Below are 5,597 nucleotides of genomic sequence, written 5' to 3'. Positions count from 1 at the left end.
CTTCTTCTTCTTCTTCTTCTTCTTCTTCTTCTTCTTCTTCCTCTTCCTCTTCCTCTTCCTCTTCCTCTCCTTCTCCTTCTCCTCCTCCTCCTCCTCCTCCTTCTTCAATACAGTAGCAGATCATACCAAAAGGCAGTTTGCTACTGAGTGGGCAGTTTTTTGAGGGAGATTGGATCAGTTCGAGAGAATAAAGAAAGCCAATGTTCTCTGCCCATTTGAATTCTAGCTTGGGTCATTCTGTGACCCTACTGCCTGAAGGGCCTGCCCGGGAGCTATCAGAATCAAAGTTCACAGCTTATAATTGGCGTCGTACCCTGATTACAAACTAAAGTGACTCAGATTGAAGAGACAAGTTTTATTGAGAGCAGGGTGGGACCCAGATTGAGAGAGAGAGAGAGAGAGAGAGAGAGAGAGAGAGAGAGGATTTACTGAGGCAAACATAGGAGAGGTATCGAATGGAAGAGTGGGAACAGACAGGGGACAAGTGAGGCACTCATGGGCTCTGAAATTTTGGAAGGGCCAAGAGAAAAAAAGCCTGATTCTACCATCAGCTGCTCCAGGCCACAGCTACAGTGACTCAATATCACAGAGGACCCTGTGCTTCTGTGCTTTACAGAGAGACTTTGGATGTTATAACTAGTACAGAGAGAAGACTTTCAACCCTGTAAGAGCCGGTGGAAGGCCATCTTGAAATATACTGATAAACCAGAGAGAAGAGGCTTGCTGACCTTCCTAGAAGCTCAGCCAAGCTACTGTTCCCCATCAAGTTGGACAGCTGAAGCCGCAGCCAGGACAGCAGCAGTGGGGGAGGATGTGACCGAGGGACATGGAGTTGGAACAGGCCCATATCTGCTGTAGGCCTGTCAGAGGCAGCTGCTCCCATATGGTCTAAACCAGTACAAGGGAAATGTTGACTGCATGCATGCCTGACCTTCTTAAGGGGGCTCATGCAGTTAGTTCTAAAAAGGAGCCATAGGGGAGCCTGGGTGGCTCAGTAGGGTAAGTGTCCACCTCTTGATCTTGGCTCAGGTCATGATCTCACAGTTCATGAGTTCAGGCCCCACGTCAGGCTCTGCGTTGACAGTGTGGAGCCTGCCTGGAGTTCTCTCTCTCTCTCTCTCTCTCTCTCTCTCTCCCTCCCCTCCTCCCCACTTGTGCTTTCTCTCTCTCTCTCAAAATAAATAAATAAAATGTAAAAAAATTAAAATAAATGGAGCTGTATCTCAGAGGAATGAGAAACAACCCTGTTTTAGGAGATATATGAGGTTTCTCATAAAAACCCACTCAATTCAAACACGCAGTGAACTTGGGCAAGAAACCAATGACAGCCTGTAGCTGGAGACCTGGAATCTTCCATCATGGAGTGGCATGTGCTCTCGGGCAGGAGTATATGCCTTTGAGGGGTCCTGGAGGCCCCCCGGGAAGAGAAGGTGGAGTGCAACACACAGAACTATTCTGCAAAATCATGATGAATCTTTTCTGTACTTCTTTGGGACAAGCCCTTCTCCTTAACCAATTCCAAAAGCAAACACCTGCCTTAGAGGTGGGGGCGGGAGCATTGGTGATTATTTCTGCAAGAACATAAAGAGAATGAGTTTCGTTTTGCGTGTCCACACTAGGAGTTTGGAATCAAATAATGATCTGGAGAGTGAGGCTTCCTTGGAGGGTTCTGGCCTGCCTCAATCACTTCTCCTAAGTGCAAAGATGATATGTATCCCTTCTGCCTGGACTATATGTGGCAGCTCCTATTTGCCTTGCTTGATGGATCTTTATCAGGAAAAATCAGTGAGTCGTTAGACTCTTCTATTTTGCTGCCGTTCTGCTATTCCACTGTGGCTGTTTGGTGCTTAGGCTGGAGACTGGCTGACATCCCTCCCTTCTCTAGCAAGTAGCCACACACTTATTTTTTAGTGTTGACACCGCACCCCACTCACCCTCTTCTGATGCAAGGTCAGGTTGGTGACTGCTAGCTTCTGCCTAAACTTCCTTTCCATAGTCATGGAAAGGAAGAGTCTTTCCTGGAGATCTTTCTAGCTGCACTAAATATTGTCTTTTCAAAGTGATGCTTGAAAGATGTAGGATCGGAAACAGTTGGAGACTGGGTGCTGGGGTTGTAGGGAAAGCCATGCAGTCTAGCCAAGAGTCTGGGCATCCCACACCGACCCCAACTCAACCATCCCTGAGATTACCAGGATTCTGCCCTTCCCGCAGCTTATTAGCTACATAAGTCAATACACTTTCTTTCTTTTTTGCCTGAGCCTATTTAATGGTGGGCTCTTTTTCTTGCCATTAATGGCTCTGGCCATGCAGTGCTCTGAGTTAGAACAACACAAAATGAAACTGTTCTCATTCCCTCCACGGTACGATGCCATCTAGAATTATTCCTAATGTATGAATATACTTTCTAGAAGAAGACGTTGCCAATGTTTATCCATTTATAGAAAAATTGAAAAGAAAGCTTTTTCTTTCCCATCCATCTTACAAACAACGCTAACTCCCTTTTGGACAAACGACATCAACTCCCTTTTGAAACGAGCAAACAAAAGGAAGAGTCCTTCCGTCAAAGATGGGAGATCCGATGTGTGATTCACGTGGCCTTTCTGTTGGGAAAGCTGTTGCTGTACCTCCTATTTTTCAGAGGTCAGATAAGAAAAACCACATCATTTTCCTTTTGTGTGTTGTGTTATAAGTGAATGAAATTGCCAGGAAACCCACGAAGCCTTCTGATGTAAACCTGTATTCATCGCAGCTAAGCTCCTCCAAATGCCATCACATACCTAAAGACCCGGGTAGGCAGATCTATTTTCACAGGTCTTTCCGATTCTAATGAGCTCTGAAGAAGTTTATTTCAAAATAATCCTTCTGTATTAAGCGCTGGCTTATTGACAAGACTTCTTTTATCATAATTGTATGAAGTTTATTTTCCAAACGAAGGTTTATTTTTGCATGGAATTCTGAGGTTTCGCATTGTGTATACGAAGCAATTAGTCTGGGATTTTTGGAATTTATTTGAGACCAGACAGATGTCTTTAATTTACACACTCTCTGAGGTGACAAACCCTATTAACATTCGAAATCTATCAATTTGCTTTATCTTTGTTCTTTGACTTTCTCAGCTAGGATCCAAGCGAGCTCTTTTTTTGGTTTGCTTGTTGGTTTTTGTTGTTGTTGTTATTTGTTTTGTTTTTGTTTTTGTTTTTGGTCCTGTGTGTAGACAGAAGAAAAAATTCAAGGAAGACATGAAAGATAGCATTGGTAATTTTATCACTGGTCAAACCGGGTGGGATACTTTAAGAACCATGGACTTCACCTTTATTATGAATGCATTTTTTTCCCAACTGTAGTCCGTTCCTCTTAGCAGCCATGGTCTGTGTATGTACACATTCATGCTAGTAGCTCCTCTTTACTCAGGTTTTTCTCTATCATGTTGGTGGCCCCTGACTGCAGTCTGGTGCTGCTTTAGCCCACATTTTCTGTCCTTAGCAATTGTTTTACATGCGTCCTATAAACGCACGTCTAAGTTGGGTCCACTTATGCATCAATCTGTTCATTCTTCCATTCGCTGATCGCATCCTTTGCAGTCAGTAGTAACTGCACTCCCATTGTTGATTTGGAGGAGTGTTGATTGGGGAGGTGGGGGCAGGTTCAGTGATGTTGTCCCATTCCTTTCTATTCTGAAGTTGAAAACGATAGCTCTGTGTGTGTGTGTGTGTGTGTGTGTGTGTGTGTGTGTTATGGGGTTTTTTTGTTGTTGTTGTTTTGTTTTTGTTTTTTTTCTCCCAGGTGCCCTCTACAGCCACTAGATGGCTCAGTGGATATGCTCAGGTGTTCTCCAGAATCACGATTTCAAAACCTAACAACCTAAGCTGCTCTTCAGTTCTCACAGTGAAGTCCAAGGCTGCCCGGGGACTGTGCTGATTATAGGATTAAAACATGAGGGCGCAACAGACCTGCAACTTGACCTGAACAAACGCAGCCCGCTATGCGACAGCCTTGTTTACATGTTTGCTTTCTGTTATGGCTGCCATGTTTTATTCTCTGCGAACGGGGGGCATATTATTACTGGCAAGGAGAAGATTATGGGCTTGCAGATGTCATCAGTAGGGCCAGATCTAGATCAAATGCAGAATGATTATACGTCCTGACGCACTTGTTTGTGGAATATAGGGTAATCCATTATGTACATGATGTCTGACAAGTCTAGTTTTAGTGACATGGTACTCGACTTTGAACTCATGCTGTTTCTTTTATCTTGGATTAACTTATTTACGTATGAACCCAAGAGAACTAAAAGCACTTAGAACTGAGATTAGAAGGCCACTTCCTTAACACAACTACTTCAAAACTATGTCTCAAAATACACTTAGTGGTGAAATATCTTACATGTTCCTATAAAAAGGAGGAAAAAGATAAGTATGCTTGCCTTCAAAATCTACAGTTTTTCTCCCAGACATTCTAGATAATGCAGCAAGTCAAGAAAAATAGAAAAGATTATGATGGGAAAAGGGGAGATGAAATTATCAGGTGTAAATGATATTACTTTCCTAACCTAAAAATAGAAGGTTATAAGGAAATGTTACAAAGGAAAAAAATTGCATCAGTGACAAAAAAAGTTGTACAAAAATCATTAAACTTAAAAAATAATTGTATGTAAAGTAAACTGCTCTAAAAACAGCAATTAATGTAAATGAAACAAAATATATTCAATTAACAGAATTAATTTATATTAATTATATTAACAGCAATTATTATAAATTAATGTACATAAAATACATTCCATTTACAAAAATATGCACATGTGCTTAAAAGAAATGCATCTGCCATATGGCAAATACTGCAAAACTTTCTCGAATGGCATAAAAATACTTAAAAAAAATAAAAAGATTACTCTCTTCCTAAATGGGGAAAAATACTCTAAACCTTTTAATTCTTACCCTCCTTTAAAATTTTAGTAAGAGTCCAACAAATGTCATTCTAGAATTTTCCTTCTCAAATTTCACAAAATATTTCTTGAGCTTATGTGAAGAACCAATGAGAAAAAGGGCCAAGATAGTGAGAATTTGTGGGGCACCTGGGTGGCTCAGTCGGTTAAGTGTCCGACTTCGGATCAGGTCATGATCTCACAGTTCATGGGTCTGAGCCCTGCATCGGGCTCTGTGCTGACAGCTAGCTCAGAGCCTGGAGCCTGCTTCAGATTCTGTATCTCCCTCTCTCTCTGACCCTCCACTGCTCACACTGTCTCTCTCTCTCTCTCTCTCTCAGAAATAAATAAAACGTTAAAAAATTAAAAAAAAGAATTTGTTAGGTACTTTGTTCATAATTGATCGTAGTAAACCTATAGTAAACCTACAGACCTATTGCATAGCACTAACTACTCAAGAAGGACGAAAATTCATATATATTAACCAAACACTAGTCTATATTATATATTCTTAATATAGTCACATATGATATAAAATACTATGATATATAAGTGTATATACTCATATAATGTATTATATAGATAAATTGGTGTTTAATAAGGTAGCTCTTCAAATTATTAGATAAAGAATGGATTTATATAACACATTATATTGGTTCAATATTTCAAAACTAAT

The sequence above is a fragment of the Hyaena hyaena genome, unplaced genomic scaffold, assembly GCF_003009895.1.
Source record: "Hyaena hyaena isolate Hyena2069 unplaced genomic scaffold, ASM300989v1 scaffold_27, whole genome shotgun sequence".
Lineage (NCBI taxonomy): Eukaryota > Metazoa > Chordata > Mammalia > Carnivora > Hyaenidae > Hyaena > Hyaena hyaena.
This window is presented reverse-complemented; position numbering follows the sequence as displayed.